Source organism: Pipistrellus kuhlii, unplaced genomic scaffold (assembly GCF_014108245.1).
Source record: "Pipistrellus kuhlii isolate mPipKuh1 unplaced genomic scaffold, mPipKuh1.p scaffold_m20_p_14, whole genome shotgun sequence".
In the NCBI taxonomy this organism is placed as follows: Eukaryota; Metazoa; Chordata; class Mammalia; order Chiroptera; family Vespertilionidae; genus Pipistrellus; species Pipistrellus kuhlii.
The window spans coordinates 4,359,712-4,377,372 of record NW_023425449.1 but is presented as its reverse complement, the minus strand read 5'-3'; the positions used below and the strand labels follow the sequence as shown (position 1 = coordinate 4,377,372).

Sequence of the window (17,661 nt, the reverse complement as noted above, 5' to 3'; positions counted from 1 at the left end):
TTCCTAAGTTGTTTGGTTACTGGAAATTCAACTATTCACTTTGGAACTTCAGAAGATGTTATTCTAAATCGCCAGCTCTATTATGTGTGGAAGTTTTTCTTCTGCACCAAGAAGTGGGTTTCTTGGGAGGAGGAGCCCTAAGACACAGAAGTCCAAGGGTACTTTCCCCCTTGCTTCTTAGAAGGCTTCTAAGCCCAGTCTGGTAATAAGGGCCAGCATTTGCAGAGTGCCTTGCATTTTGCTGCTGCTACTACTGTTATTACAACCACAGCTATGACTGTTACTACTGGTACTACTCACTACAACTTTGGTTATTACTCTCACCGCTGTTGTTACTACTGCTATTGCTAACACAAGCTAACATTGACTGGGTACTTACTATGTGGCAGGTGATAGTCTAATGCACTTGGCCCTTGTTACTTTCTTAATAAGCACCATAGCCTGGAGGCAGTGCGCATAGCGGCTGGGAAAGTTAGCTCTTGGCTCCAGTGATGAGTGGCTGTGAGTGGCTGTGTGATTCTAGGAAAGTTGCTTAACCACTCGGTGTCTCAATTATCTTAAAGTAGGAATAGTCATCACAGAATAGAATCAATGAGATAATGCAAGTGAAAGGCTTAGAAAAGCTCTGAACAGTGCCTAGCATTTAATGGGCATTCATTATTGTTGATATTAAAAACCCACTTTAGAGTACTCAGGGGTTATTTGTCCTGTGACATCCTGCCCTCCTCTGTGCTGTCACAGCACTGTGCTTGCTGTACACCTGGTGCATTTCCTACAGGCTTTTAGCCATCTTTTACTTCTTGAACTCTCCTACCAGCCTAGACTCCTCTTTAGAGTAGGGGAATAAGCCTTGTCCACTGTTATATATCCATGTCCCCAGCACAGGCCTCGCACATCCTAAGTTTGTTTTTTTTTTTCTTTTTTCACATCCTAAGTTTTTAATACATGCAGGTTTGAATGGGTAGAGGACTGGATTTTTGAGCATGTATTGTAAACCAGATCTTTTGTAAATTGTTATAACATTTAATGCACATAACAACTTGATCAGATGGAAGACATTCCTCCCTCTGTTCTTCTCTTCCTTCCACTTTTTCTTCCTTAGTGGCAAAGTTTTTACTTTCCCATTTTATAGATGAGAAGACTGAGACCCGTGATGATAAGTAGCTTGGCCAAAGCCAACTAGCTTCTCTGAGTCTATAAATGAATGTTCTTGAATGATGTGGCTGTTCTAGCCCTTTTCTTGAGAATAGCATCTTGATCTCACCAGAAAGAAAAATGACAGCATTATTCTGAGGGCCTCTGAGCATAGCATTATTCTGAGGGCCTCTGAGTGGTATATTCAAGTCATTGAGTATACCACTAACTATATTTATATGATTAAGAAAATGCCCGAGTCTGTATGTTTGGGCTTTTGGCTGCCAACTGAGATGACTGCATGGCTGATCCACATCAATGTAGGAAAATCGTCTGTTAATCTTATATCATGTTCTCGTTCAAAGAACCCTGTTCCTAATTTGCCTGTATTATGTGAACCCAGTAATTGAAAGAACATCAAGTATTGTTTCCAGTTAAAGAACCATCTCCTGCTTAAACATCTAAATGATTAAACACACACAAACACTCACATTTTCATTATAAAATGTAATAAAATAATCCATAGAGTAGAACATTTAGAAGTGAATAAGGAGGAAAAAATCACTTTGCATCCCATGACTTTAGCACCATTACTTTTTAGCATATTGCTGATATTTTTCAGAATTTTTCCCACTTACGTTTGCATTTTCATTTGTTATAATAGTAGAATTCACATAAAGCCGATTCTCTGCTTTCCCTTAGCATTTTAACAGAATAATTTTCACATGATAATACAATATCATGCCAACACACTTAAATAGTTAAATGATACTCTCACAGACCAAAATCAATAATTCAACTTGGGACATGTTAGATTTGAGATACTTTTTAGGAATTAGAGTGGAGATGTCAAGCTGGCAGTGGGATAAATACATCTAGGGTGCAGGAGAGAGAGATGTGTGGAGGTTTTGAGTGGGGAATGGTATTAAAAACTGTAGAATGAGCCGAAACTGTTTTGGCTCAGTGGATAGAGCGTCGGTCTGCGGACTGAAAGGTCCCAGGTTCGATTCCGGTCCAGGGCATGTACCTTGGTTGCGGGCACATCCCCAAGTAGGTGGTGTACAAGAGGCAGCTGATCGATGTTTCTCTCTCTTCGATTTTTCTAACTCTTTATCCCCCTCTCTCTTCCTCTCTATAAAAAATCAATAAAATGTACTTAAAAAACAAACAAACTGTGAGAGTGAATGAGACCTCATGGGTGAGAATAGATTAGGTAGAGAAGAGGACCAAAGACGCTTGGAGAAATGAGGTGGGGCTCACAGAGGAGACCCCAAAGAAGCATGCAGTGAAATGTTTGATAACTGTACCACCCCAAAGGGAGGAACTATGATATATGGCGTCATTCCATTTGAGAAGGACATCCAGTTGTTTTCTGTTTGTTCTTTGTTTTCTCTGAGCACACTGATGTTTCTACTACCGCATCGTAGCAATGCTCTCTTGTATCTCCCTGGCCTTTCCCACAGACAGCAGCTAAATGCTAGGACCTGGTGGCCTGGGGTCTTAATCAAAGGCCTGGGGACACCTCATTAGATCGCTGAGTAATTCAGTTATTTTGTATAATTTGTTATAATTAGGCTTAACTGAGTTAAATTTAACCTTTACACTGTCTCTGACGAGAGAGAGATTAACTCAATTCCATCCAACGATCCTTATTAATTACATAAATTAGCTATAAGTTAGCTGTAATCAGTTAATCTATACTGGGTAATGAATAGTATAAGCAGTATTGGCAGTGAGCATAATCGACTCCAGGAATGAACTGCTTACCAAAGCTTTTGCTCATTCTTTGCTTGATGGCAGTAACAGAAAATCGGGCACCGTGATGTTAACCTCACTCCCCAGGTAGCTGACCTCCAGCATTCCATATGGAAGCTCCGGGACTCAAGGGGAGGGGCCGCCACGGGCTGGGGCACCATCCAGGCCCACATGAGGATCCAGACCCCTGCTCTTTGGCAGTGTGGCCCTGGGAAAAGTGCCTTACAGCTATATTGAGACTATATAACTAGTTTACTTTAAAAATTAAGTAAAACATGGTAGTGTGTAGAACATATGGCCCAGAGTAAGTTCTCAACAACGATGAGTTCCCCAGTTATCCCAGTGAGTTTAGTCTTCAAAGCCCAGATGAAATGTTCTTTCCCCCAAAAGGAAAACTAGTTGTTCCTAATCGCAATGATTGATCCGTCCTGGAAGCTCAGACAACAATGCTACCTCTGCCTCCATTTTGTGTCTCTTCATTTTATCTCAAAGTGAAGTTAGATGTTTGCATGTTTCTCTCACCCAGGAAAGAACATAGGTCTTATTTATGGGCGGATTCTTCCAGCCTCCCCATCCCCCGAGTAGTGTACAGTATTGTGTGTGCTTAATATGCTAACCTATTATATTATTTCTATCCAGAGAGTTTCAATGTGGATTTGTTTAATTAGTAGAGAGGTAGCTGATGTCCCACTGTGCATTTGAAGATAATACAAATTCATTCTTTCTTTCTTTCTTTCTTTCTTTCTTTCTTTCTTTCTTTCTTTCTTTCTTTCTTTCACAATCCTTTAAATTCATGATCTGCCCTTTCTTCTCTATTTGCCTAAATTATAGAGGTTGACTTGGGGAAGTTTAATGGGACTTCCTTTCTTCAATGAGTGTTCCTGTATCGGGTAATTAAAAACCACCACCATCTAGAAACAACCACAAAAGCAGCGTAGAAAGAATAATAGGGGTTTAACTTTTCACTAGGCCTGGATTCTTTTTCTATTTCTCTCTTTATTCCTTTAATTAAACACCCTAACCACCACACACACATATATACACTCACTTAACTCATGTATAGTAATTGATAAACTCTGGAGACGGTGGCATATGAATAAGCACTAGCTTTTTAACCTCAACTGCTGTTTTTTTATGAAACTGGGGAAGAACAAAAATCTGCCTTGCAAAAGAAATATCTGTGATACAGTCTTAATGAATATGATCTTGCTTATATGCATATATTTGAACTGGAATAAGATAAGTCAAGTCAGTGAGTGTTCACATGGGACTATTCTTGTGTACTGTGCTAAGAGGTCTGTAAAATAAATAAAATCACTCACTGTTTTAGAAGTGCAAAGCTACCACTTCTTGAGCCTTTATCCTGTACCAGGTACAGTGCTAAGCATTATAGAAACAATTCGATGATTATTTTGTGTTCTTATAACAGCTCTGTGAGACAGGTATGTTTTTCTTGTTTAATTTACACATGTGGAAATGGAGTCTTACAGAGGTAATGTATTGAATAACTAGTCTAACCACGGGCACTTGGCTCAAAAAGAGTGGGGCTGGATTCTTAATCCGCATTCTCAAGTCTAGGTTCATGACCTACTTTGAGTTCCTATTTTGTAAAAAAGAGTCAAAGTTGAAAAAACAAACAAACAAAAAAACCCCTCAAATAATGTCCTTCAGGAGCTCTCAGGCTAGCAGGAGTGATAAAATATATATTTTTTAAAATCACACAAAACCTCATATGCAAAGGAGAAAGTTAGATTTTAAGAAAGATTAAGAAAAATGCAGGGGGTATTCAAAATGAGGAGTGATTCTTTTCTTTTCTTTTCTTTTTAAAATATATTTTATTGGCTTTTTACAGAGAGGAAGGGAGAGGGACAGTTAGAAACATTGATGAGAGAGAAACATTGATCAGCTGCCTCCTGCACACCCCCTGCTGGGTATGAGCCTGCAACCAAGATACATGCCCTTGACCAGAATTGAACCCAGGACCCTTCAGTCTGCAGGCCGATGCTCTATCCACTGAGCCAAACCAGTCAGGGCAAGGAGCGATTCTCTTCTAATCACTAATATCTCTTCCCATTTTAGCCAAGAGATCACCTCCTCCAGAAAGGCACTCCTGACTGGCTGGTGCCCCTCCTCTGTGCCACCTTCCCCTATACTTACCCTGTCAGTGTGCTCACCCCAGAGGGTGCTGAGTTGCATGGAAAACTAGACTGGAGACAGTGGCATATGAATAAGCACTAGCTTTTTAGTGTCTACTGAATGCGTGGGATGAAGGAATGAATGGGATACGTTCTTCATGAAAGATGCAGTATGGATTTGGATGTTCAGATATGAAAGTGGCAGTGTGGAGAGCATACCAACCAAAGTAGCAGTCTAAACAAGTCATCAGAGGCTGGCAAATGGCAGGTTTCCATGAAGAAGCATAGCGGATGGTCTTGTTTGCCTTGTCATGTTCATGAAGGGCAGTGGGGAAAGAATACTTGTGCTCTTGCCTGGGGTCCTGTGTAGAGATACTTAAATTCCAGATCAGGGCATTTTTTTCTTCTCCAACAAAAAGGAGGATTTATAGGATTTTGAAGGAGCATCTTCAGAATTTTGAGCAGTTCTATGACTTAGCAAGACTCATTGGTAGTAGACTTTAAGATATATTGATATAGAGCAGGGATCCTGGGGAAAGCCTTGGGTAGGTTTGGTAATGGAACGCTAACCTGGTGATTTTCTAAGTAGCCTCAGGCATATAACTACTTCTCTGAGCCCTACTTGGTTTCCTCATCCACAAAACAAAGGAATGGGACATATTGGTCCAGGTGTTATAGAATTAGAGAAAGAGTATGTCATAGGCTTATCTTAGTCTCTGGTAAGTATTAAGAGCTTGGAAAAGAATGGTTATTACTATTAGAATAGATCACAGACAGAAGAGATTGGGGGGAAAAAAAAAAAAGGATCTCTGGTTGGGAGATTTGTATAAGAATCTGAATGACTGAGATCTTGCCTCCTGGCATGTATCATCACTTGGGCTCAAATAAACTCTTATAAAAAAAAAGAAAAAAAAAAAAAAAGAATCTGAATGAGTTTCTAGGAAGTGCCTGGCAGACAAGTGGTGGTGGGGGTGGTCATGAGGAAAGTGAGCAACTTGCAAATGATTCGAAGTCAGTCAGAGAAGAGCAGGAGTTGGCTGTGAGATAGTCATACTACAGGAGTCATGACTCCTGCTGTCAAAGGTCCCAGAGTCTTTTTGCAAATTTTATGCACAAGGAAGAATGAGGGCACAGAGCCCCAAGTGAGACCATGTTGGGTAGAGTACTGCGTGCACAGAAAACCCGATAGTAAGAGCTAAGGCAGCTATGGGTTACTGAGCAGCTGCTTCATGTCAGGAAGTGTTCTGGAGTCAAATGTGTATTTTCTTACTTAATACTTGTTTTAGAGATCAGGAAACTAAAGTTTGAGGCATTCGATCATTCCTCAAGGACAGAGAGATCTGGTAGATGGCTAAGCTGGAATCCAAACCCATATCTGTCTGACACCAATGTGTGTAACTATTCCACTGGTATGTAGAGTAGACTATGGATGCTCTAGGAAAGAATTGTGTTTGGTCCTAAAGTGTCATAGGGAGGAGGGAACATTTGAAGCTCAAGAATGACCTGTTGGAATGCAGCCCCGGTGGATTTTTAAAAAGTGGGAGAGTATACATTTGGGAGAAAATACATCCTTCTAGCCCTAAATTTCTAAGTTCCAGAAGTCAGGATGTTTCATAACAAGTGTTTACTGTCACTGTCAGCAGTTTGTCAAGTACACACGTACATTCAACTTACGGAAACAGTGAAATGGGAAGAACTACAAACAGTGAAATGGGAAGAAATAAGTGCAGGTGGCGAAGGTGCAGGGAAGGTGCCCCCCAGGTGTCACTGACCAGGATTGAACACAGAGCGTCAAGTGCCAGGAATGACTGTCATTCGGCTGCAAGGGACACTCTGCTGAGGCCCTGTGGGCTGTGTATGAAGAAGTCCCTCGGAGATTTCGAAAGTCCAGATTCATCCTGAAAGAAAACGTATTTGTTTGCCGATTTGCTTGCTGAGTAAAAATGACCTGCACGGACTGTTTTTAGCTGTTTCTCCTGGAGGGGCATTCCACTTGATGGTTTGATGGCCCAAATGTGTTTGGCTAAGAGTAGGTTTGATCTTCTCCAATACTCTTTATCTTCTTGCTTCATAGTCCAGGGTAAAAGTGGCTCCCTAAAATTCACAGCCAACTGCTCTGGAGTGTTACTTGAGACTGATACAATACAACCTTGGCCTATTTGCCACATCACCCCAATCCTTTCCCCTGACAGCTATCCCCAAGCTGTTCTGAGTATCCATGAAACCAAATGTCACATGCCTGCTTCCACATCTTCTCATCCCTCCATCAACCCACATACATGCCCTTGTTTTTATTTTCTGAGCAAGTGACTAGGAAAACCCAGTTCCAACGTTAGAACAGTCCTTTCTGAACTTCTGATGGCACAGCGCCCTCTCCTCTCCCTACGTGACTAGATGCACTCAGTCCTTCCAGCTCAGTTGTCCTAAGTCTACAAAATGTTATCTGTATTGCTCCTCTGTCATTCATTTTTATTCTTCCGGGCTGTCATCTTACACATATTCATGTTGTGATTTCAGTTTAGTTCATATGTAGAAGCAGTTATTAACTTCTCTCCTCTTTAGTTTCCTTCTCTAACTAAGAATAGGGGCTCATACTAGGAACTACGTACATGGCAGGGTTGTTGTGAAGACTAGATGAAACAGAGGATAGCCCTAATTAAGGAGTATGCTTAATTCAATTATTAGCCTTTTGTGCTTCTTTTTATCTACTACCCCCGAGACAGTAACATCATAAATGCACAAGTTCTATTTAATGAGGACTTTTCTCACCTATTTAACATGTACAAATTCAACTACACTCTTTTATATGTAATTACAACAGTATAAAATTATATTTCTGCATATATACTAGTCACTATATACACTACATATTGATAAGCATCTATTACTGTGGAAGATTATATGTAAGATAGTATTTGTATTGTCCTTTTTGGGCAACCTAAGGGATTCTCATGGGTAACATTAGTTATATGTAACTTTCACATGTCATATGAGATTCAGCTCCATTACTGTGTTAGATGCTTTACATATAATATCTCATTTAATCTGCAAGCTCATTTACTTTGCAGGAAAAGAAATTTAAAGCTCAGGGAGGTTAATCAACTAGCCCAAGGTCACAGCGCTACAAAAAAACAAAATTGCCTGTAACCGAAGGCTATGGTTATTCATTCCCATCCAGTTGATGGATCTGGGTTGTGGGTAACAGGGATTCCCCCATGTAAACATGGGTCAGGGGTCATCAAGGGAGATGGGGATCTGGTCATCACTGAAACTGTGGCCTTGTCATTTGCGCTCAGGGGAGTTTTGTCCGACCTTTATGACCTAGGGCATCTATTGGAGACTGGGGACAACCCTTTCAGGCTAATCTTCTGGTTCCCTTAGGGACATCTAGCGTGTCCTGCATGTAAATGCAAGCTGTGGCTGGGAGCCAGGCCTTGACTTTGCATCCACCGGCTGATGTAGGCGAGGCTCTGATTTCATCAGCTGGATGTCACTTAATGTTTCTTCTGTTGCTTTCGAGGTGACATCTGCTGACAGCACCTGATGACACTGTTCTAGGTGGAAGGTCCCAAGGGGACCTTGTTCAGGAATACTTTTAGCCCAAATCTAAGCTCTTGATTTTTTTTTTTTGACGCGAGAGTAACTAGTTGTAAGAGAACTAGTTCATATCTCAGGACTCCCCACACCCCGCCCCCCGCCAACCCCACATACTTTGTTATCCAGATAGAATAGTGATGTGCTAGTTGCTGAAATCAATAAACATCCCCTCTGTACTGAGCCCCAGGGATAAGAAGGTCACTAGGACATGACCCTTGCACTCATACATACACCGTCTATCATAGTCCTTAGTAAATTTCACATCACCTTCGTGCTGACACAGAGTCCTGGTTGCACTTATGTGTGGTTTGCTCACTGTAAGCTGTTTGTCCATCTCTGTTGGTGATGCTTGTCTTGACTAGAGAGGAACAGTGACCAACAAACGGTGGCAGAATGCTCACTGAGTGAGGAGTTAGGAGACTCAGCTCACATTACAGTTCTGCTTCCTCTCTGCTTCGTGACCTGAGACACATAATTAAATCTCTCCAAGCTTTTCTGTCTTTAATGCAGATAAGCCTGTTATTCCCCTTGTGTCCTATCTGGTAGTGTTCACAGTGCTCTGTAAACTGAATGGCATTCTCATTTCACGTGAGGTTCAATGTACTGCATTCTACATTGCTTAGATTTGGGCTAAAAATATTCCTGTGGCTCAGTTGAGGTCCATATCAATGTTTCCATTTCATCCTAGCTTGCTATCTTCCATATAAAATAATGGCCCACCTTCTCTTTTTAAAAAGTCCCTTTGTGTCTTCTCAAACTCATCTGGCTCAGCCATCTGAAGAGGATGTGGAGGGAGGGAGTAGATTATGCTTTTTGAACTCCCCATAGGAAAATGGCCCAACATCCCACCACTCATACATAAACCGTTTTCCAAATTCCAGCAGTGGGGGAATGACACATGGTCTCCAAGGCCATTGTGATATGGCAGCTTCTTGGCTGGACTTCTCTGCTCCTCCCTCACACCCATCCGAATGGTGCTCGGAGTCCCTGAGCAGATCACCCATGTCTGTGGAACTAGTCTTCTTGCTGCTCTGTGTGCAGACGGGTGCCATTTGCTTACGTATCCCATCTTCCCTTTTCTCATCAACTCATCCGTGTGTTGATGTATTCATGTTTCTCCAGCAGACACCTTTTCCAAGTTATGTGACAGGTTAGGGGTAAAATGAAGAGACTCGGTGGCTTTCTGATGTGACACCTGGTTTAACGAAGGGTGTTAAAAGGTAACCAGATCATTACAATACAGTACGATAAAGGCAATAGTGAGGGGAGGGAGGAGGAAGCATCGAAGAGGAGGACCTGTCCCATCGCGGAGGAGCAGAAGGAATATGGCCTAGCTAATGTGGAAGCTGGGTCTGGTCGGTCAGAGAGCAGGGTGCAGGCGGCCCAGCCGGGCAGCGGTGTGAATGGAGGACCCTACCTGGCACCAGCAGCCAGCTGCTCTCAGCTGTCTGGCACTTTTATTTTTACTTCCTCTTTTCTTGAGAACTTGACCGAAGACCTGAGACATGAGGCAGTGTGAATCACAGCCACTAGCTACCCTCCTAGACCCTCCCTGTGGCTTTTGAATGGAACCCATGTGTCTTTTCATGCAGAGATGCCTAGAGAGTATGCTGAGCCCAGTCCGGACCCTCAGTGACATGCAATTCTGTGTCCCTTCGCACTTTCAACTGTGACAGGTCACAAACTATACCCGAGACTCCAATCAGAGGCAAAGCAAGATGTCTACAAGTACATGTAGAGCAGGTTGCCCAGGGAGCCACAACCCGGCACACGTGATGAATTTTCAAGCTTCCAAAAATTTCCTCCCTCTACCTGGGGCGTCCATCTACATCCTACCCGGATCCCTTAGAGCACATGTGTCAAACACAAGGCCCGCAGGCCAAATCCGTCCCGCCAGGCCTTGCAATGTGGCCCGCACCGCGCTGTCATCACTGCACTCCGCTGCGTTTCCATCACAATGACAGTTTATGACTGTTCAGTAAACCATTCGGCCCGCAATTTAGGCTGGATTTTAGATTTTGGCCCCTTCTCTGATTGAGTTCGACACCCCTACCTTAGAGTTTCTGTCTCTCTCCCAGTGTTTCACTTGCATTATGTTGAAACCTTAAGGGACTGTAAGGACTCGAACCAGCTTAGTCATCCCGATAGTGTCAGCCAGCTGTCGGTCCTCGATGAATCTCGCTGGAATGATTCAGCAAACACATCCCAGAGTTGCCTTATCTTATTTGAGTCTAGGTGCCTTTCAGTTGCAAGCCATCTGCAAAGTTTTCTTTTGAAACCCCAGAGAAGGTCATGTCCCTCGCAAACAAGCTTTTATCTTGACAGTGTACACGGAGCCGGGGAATGGTGTGGGCCCGGCTTGTTGGGCAACCTGCAAACAGAAAACCCCGGTGATGGATGGGAGCGAGATTGCCATCGGGGACGTGGACCGGATAAACCAGTCTTTTCGCCGGAGCAAACACAAGCCGGTGGTTAGCGCGCAGAGATGCTGGAGATCCTGTCTGCACGAAGCAGGATTTCCTCGCTGGCTTTTATCTCCCCCAAACCTCCCAGGGCTCTCTGCTGCTTTTTCAGAGGGGAAAAAAAAATGGCAATTTTCAAGTGCAGGGGGTGTGCGCCTGGGCCCACGTGCCTGGCTCAAGGACGAGTGGTTTCAGGGTCTGAGGAGGCGGTCTCTCCCAAGCTCCGTGCAGCATGAAATGAGTGGAGCAGAGATTGCAGAGTCGGGAAGGACCGGGTCCTAATCCTGGCTTCACTGAGGCACCGGGGGTGAGTCCTGTTGCCCCTCTGAGCTCAGGCTCCACATCTGCACATGGAATTTCCCAGGAAGGGTGTTGGAGAGAATTGCATGTGAGGACAGAGGGGTGATGCAGGGAGCCTGGTGTGGGTGAGGGCTTGGGGGAGTGAGATCCCTCTTGCCTGGGAAGCCGGGACACTGAGGCAGGCGAGAGCTGGGAGGGAGGCTTTCCTGCGAGCGCTGGGGCTGCTGAGGCAGGAGTCATTGCTTCTGCACCCCAGGCCGCGTCTTTTGCACCCACTCTTGCCCTTTTTTGGAGCGAGGCGAGCGAGGGTCAGCGTCTCCCCCTCTGATAGGCTGTCTCATTTCCCTCTTGCTCTCACCTCAGCTGCCTGAAACCACCAACTCTTCTTTTTCTGAATGGAGCCCATGTGGGCCCCCCCTTCCCACCCCTGTGGTTGTTTGCACCCTCCCCCCACAACTCTTGCACCCCTGCCCTGTCCCCCCCCCACCCTGGCTGTTCAGTGACCATTTCCCAAATACCAGGAACTCAGAGGGGGTACCGAGAACGTGGCTAGGACTTTGGCCTAGGGCTTTGACCCAAAACAGCACATCCTGTCAGAACAAAATAGGTACTGAAAGCGGTAATTATAACACCGAGCACCCCTCCCTGTCACACCCCCCCACCCTGTGAAATTCCCCCAAAAGGTGTGAGAGGGGTGAGGTGGTGAGGGGGTGGGCCTGTCTTGGAGCCAGGAGGACACTCAGCACAGCTGTCCCTGCCCCCGTTCCTTGTTTGTGTATCACAGGAGACCTGGTGTCTGTTTCTCAGTTGGTGATTGGTGCCCTCGGTGCCACATTAAAAAGCTACAAAGCTGCATCCAACGAAAATGTCCACCTGAGCGCTGGTTTCCTGTTACCCCTTTCTAGCGTCTCTCTGCAGTGTTCTAGGCACACATACAGATGAGCATTTCCACACGCACAGGAACATGCTATGCTCATGCTTCATGTAGTCAGCCCTGTGCTCGGAAGCTCTTCTCTGCACCGGGAGACACAGGGCTACTGCTCACTTATGTGTGTGACTCAGAGTTCCGTCCAGAGGTCATCTGCCGATAAGCGTGTAAACTGTTTGCAAAAGATGCCACGAATAATTCTGTGCCTAAGTCATTTCCCTTGATTTAGCCCCAAAAACCATTAGGAAACATGAAGGTGGAGGTCCTGCAAGCTGGCCCCAGGCTCAGGAGCGCAAACATTTCTGGAATGTTCCATGCCTGGCTCCACTTGTTCTTCCAGGGACCTCGCTCTCCTTTGAAGGCCTGGCTCCCAGGTCACTTCCTGTCTGGAGTCATTCTAGACCCTGCATCCCGTGTCGTGTGGGTTGCTAGGCGGTGTCTCCCGAACTGGAGCTGAGTGAGGACGGAGCTTGTGAAACCGGATGGCTGGGCTCTGCTGGCCCCAGAGTTCCTCATTCGGGAAGTCAGCGGTGGGACTTGCGCTTCAACAAGTTCCCAGGTGCTGCTGCTGCTGGTCAGAGCCACAGTGAGAATCCCGACTGAGCCATCTCCCTCTCGGTGACCACGGCGTGGGCACCTCCTGTGGGCAGTGGCCCCTCCACTCCTCTGTGCCCCATGGGGTCAGCTCCTCTAAAATGCTTACCCACCTTTCCTTCGGAGGCTGAAAGCTCAATGAGGACGGGACTGGCACCTGCTTGTCTACACTCCGTCTGCAGGCTTGGCAGCCCCAAGAACATGGCATGTACACAATCCATATGTGTTCAGTGAATCAGTGTGTTGAAATTATTAGTTTATTGTGCTTCTGCTCCAAATGCCACATGCTTAAAGCCCAGGCCTCCAGGTCTTAATTCTCTCTCTGTCCATCTCCATCACCACCAGCCGGTCTCTCAGCTGGCCTCTGGCTCATAATTGCTCTTTCCAGTTTGACTCTTACACTTCTTCTCATCCCTGCTTCCTAAGGCAGATGGATTACTATTCTCCTAGTGTAGATTGGGAAGACCTACAAATAATTTATTTGCATCAGTAAGGGGCATGTTGGCCCAGCTGGGGTGGCTCAGTGGTTGAGTGTGGACCTATGAACCAGGAGTTCATGACAGGGCATGTGCTTGGGTTGTGGGCACCATCCCCAGGGTGGGGCATGCAGGAGGCAGCTAATCAATGATTCTCTTTCCTCATTGATGTTTCTATCTCTCTCTCCCTCTCCTTTCTCTCTGAAATACATATATATATATATATATATATATATTTAGAAGACTAAGGGGAAGGTTGAATAAATTGTCATACATCCACTTGGTTGCATAAAGAATTTCCTACTTCTTTATTATAGGTGGATCCCTTCTTATACTGATGTTTTTTGGTTAGTTAAATGCTATGGCATGGGAGGGATAGGAGAGTTTGGTAGGACTAAATGATGTTTCCCAAATTTCTATTTCCATTAAGCTTTGTTTCACTCATAACTTTCTGTTGACATAAACTGCACTGGGTCTTCAGTAAAGCATTGGAGAATCTGGTGCCCATCGGCAGAGGCTTTCTTGTGGGTACCGGTGAAGGGGCAGCACAGCCAGATCCAGAAGGATTTTGTTGGCTGTGCTTAAGAGCTTGGGCTTTAAAAAAAAAAAAAAAAAAAAAAAATAGGAGAAAAAAATCCACTCCGAGTTTATTTTTTGATTTTTGTGGCATTTTCTCCTGAGCTGTGCGCCAGTCATTGCTGGGAGGCAGGGGAGGTGATTGTTTTAAGCATCTGCTCAAGCCACCTGGTCGTCAGATTCCATAGCTGTCGGTGCTGAAACGGACTGCCTTCCCCAGCTTCCTGCTGCAGCAGGGTGACCTTGGGCAAGTCATTTTACTTCCGAGGAAGCTGGTGGGATTTCTCACCGGTACCGCCAGGTCCTCAGATGACAGCTGGGAAGAAGTCCACTTACTTCAGCCCCCGCTGGGCACAGCTCAAGAGGAAGTGATGAGAACCTGGGGGATCTCTCCTCCGCACCTTTGTCCTTAGTCCAGTGACCTGCTGTTCCGCGCCAGACGCCAAATGTCAGCACCTTGCATGTTGCCCGGCTGATTAGATTTCTAAAAGCTTGCTGTCATCGTACTTTTGCAACTGACTTTCCCAAAGTCAACATAAAATCGCTTTCAGAATGATCTGTTGTTTAGAGCAGCAAAAAAAGCAAAATGTGTGGATTCGTACCTGGATTTTCTTAGTGCCTATGAATTAAAAGCCACTGTAGAGCAGTGGCCTTACAATCTTTTGCTGCAGCAGAATCACCAGGAAGTTTGTGAAAAACCAGAACGCTGGGCCGCCAGCAGCAGAGTTTCTGATTTAGTGCGCTGGGGGCAGAGCCTGAAACTTGGCATTTTTCACAAGCTCCCAGTGATGCTGATGCCCCTGGTCCAGGGACCACGCTTTGAAAAGCACTGACATGGAGGAAAGCGACCTGACCTCCCGATTGTAGGTCATTCAATGTCTCTGAGCCTCAGTTTTTCATCCATAAAATGGGCACATACAGATCCAACAAACCCAATGCTTACATTTAAGAAGGAAGGGAGGAAAATAGAAAATCAAGATAACTCTTTGTGTATGTGTGTGTGTGTGTGTGTGTGTGTGTGTGTGTGGCATTTTCTTCCAAGTTGTGCACAGGAAAAATGATGATTTTATTTTATATTTTTAAAATATAATTTTTATTGATTTCAGTGAGGAAGGGAGAGGAGAGAGATAGGAACATCAATGATGAGAGATAATCATTGATCAGCTGCCCCACAATGGGGATTGAGCCCTCAACCTGGGCGTGTACCCTGACCAGGAATCAAACCGTGACCTCCTGGTTCATAGGTTGGCTCATGAGCCACGCCAGCCGGGAAATGATCATTTTAAGCACTGTTTCAAGCATCTGCTAAGGGACTTGGTAGTCACAACTTCTTAGAACTTCCTTCTAGAAGGAACTTATAGAGTGCTTCCTCCGACCTCAACCTACAGCCGGGTGACCTTGGCAAGTCCTTCGCTCCCTTGGAAACCTCTGCTTGCATCTCATTGGGCAGAGATGGATCACGTTACTATCCCCTGTCATTTATGGTATCTGTTTTCTTAAGACTTAAGGGTGTTGAGGACTGGGACTGCCCCTCATCGATTCTGAGGGAAGGAAGTTGGGCATGTGATAGCTCAGTGGTTGGGAATTGGACAGAAGTAGGTTCGAATCTTGGCTATGCCTGTAATAGCTTGTGAGCTGGGACAAGTGACCTGAACTCATTCATTGAGACTCAACGTTTCATATGTACTATTAAAATATGCCCACAACTGACCTCCCAGGTTGGCTATGTGGACTAAATGAAATGAGGGACATAGAGGGCTGGCATGCTTTTGGACACACAGTAAATGATCAATTAATGGCCTGACACAGTGATACGGTTACACAGGAAGCCCCGGAACCCACTTGGACTAATGCATGGCCATGCAGACAGCTGAGGTATTAGAGGGATAACCCAAACCACCAAGAAAAAAACATAGCCCGTATCTCCCCAAACAAAACCGTCTGAATATCCTTCTGTGTAGCAATAGGGGGGTACCCTGCTGCCCCTGAAAGAGGAGGAGAAACAGCTGGCACATCAGGGGAAGCCCAGCGGGAACGCCTGGTCCCCCCACCCCGGCAGACCCTACAACCGGGAGGAGAGCAGAGGAGCTGAGAAGGGAGGGGGAGCGAGAGAGAGCCACGGAGCCTTTGCAATTATCTCCCTGAGACTGTTTAGAAGGTAATGTTCCTCTCCGCCCCCTTTCCCTTTCACGTTGTAATTTTCTTCACAGAAAGAACACAATGGAGAACATATTCCAGACAGCCGAGAGCTCACTATGAACTCCAGTGACCCAGACGCAGGAACAGATAAGGAAGAAAAAGAAACAGAGGCAATTTTTTCCCCCTGCAGGGATGGAAGCTAAGAAATCCAGTTACATTTGAACAGCACATTACCCGCTCACTTAATGGACTCGGGATGACCTGCCCTCCAGCTCAGTGTGTTTCCATAGCCGTGTTCCTTGCTGGAGGTCAGGGCTGTGCCACGGATGCACCCTCCACCCCTGAGATGGAGGGGATGGGGATTCAGCCCGGTGGCATGGCTGTTCCACCTGCAGTCTCACGTATTCACTTGATTGTCCACATTTTCTTCTCCTCCACCTCCAGGAAGTGGAGACAGGCTCATGGCTCAGTGTCAGCGTGACAAGTGTCTTTGGAAGAGGGGAGAGCAGTGGTACCTACTCGGGGGGCATCGGGATGTTGATGCCCTCTTGCTTCTCTGCCTTGCCCTGTTGCCCATCCCTTCCATCGCTCCTCCCACTCGCCTCTTCTTTTCATTCTCCGCCCTGCCACTCTGTGCCAAGTCTAATTTCTCCACACCTGTCACCCTTCAACTCACATGTGCACCCAGGCTTCATTTTCTTAATCATTTTTTACATCTTTCTATTAGAGATGACATACAGTATTATGTTAGTTTCAGGTGTATACCCCAGTGATTAGCATATAACTTACGAACTGATCATACTGATAAATCTTATGCCCATGTGGCACCATATCCAGTTATTAAAATATTATTGACTATAGTCCCTATGCTGTACTTCACATCCCCATGATTTTTCTATACCTACCAATTTGCACTTCTTAATCCATCATCTTTTTCACCTCTTCCTCCAATCACCCTTCTGTCTGGCAACTATCAAAATGTTCTCTGTATCTATGCGTCTGTTTCTGTTCTGCTTGTTTCTTTCTTTTTTTAAGATTCAATGTTGATATTCAGTATTGCTTTTTATATTCAGTGTTGATAGATATGTATTTATTGCCATTTTATTGTTCATATTTTTAAATATTTCTTTCATTCTTCTACATAAAGAAGACCCTTTAACATTTTATGTAATACTGGTTTGGTGGTGATGAAGTCCTTTAGCTTGTTCTTATCTAGGAAGCTCTTTACATGTCCTTCAATTCTAAATTATAGCTTTGTTGGGTAGAGTAATCTTGATTTTAAATCCTTCATTGTCATTGCTTTGAATATTTCTTGCCACTCCTTTCTGGCTTGCAGCTTCTATTGAAAAATCAGCTGACAGTCTTCTGGGAGCTCCCTTGTAAGTAACTTACTGCTATTCTCCTGCTATTTTTAAGATTTTCTTTGTCCAGGAAGTGCAGAGAGGTCCCAAACAAGATAAGCCTAAAGAGGCCCACACCAAGACACATCACAATTAAAATGTAGCCAGACTTCATTTTTGGCACATAGCACATTCCTTCAGCAGAACAAAAAGGTATTCAGAATG

General features: G+C 44.8%; 1 long non-coding RNA gene across 6 annotated transcripts in view; it reads left to right on the top strand.

The window, feature by feature from the left end:
* The window catches only part of LOC118718669, a 406,395-nt gene that overhangs the window by 274,613 nt on the left and 114,121 nt on the right, over positions 1-17,661 (top strand). The window lies entirely within an intron of this gene.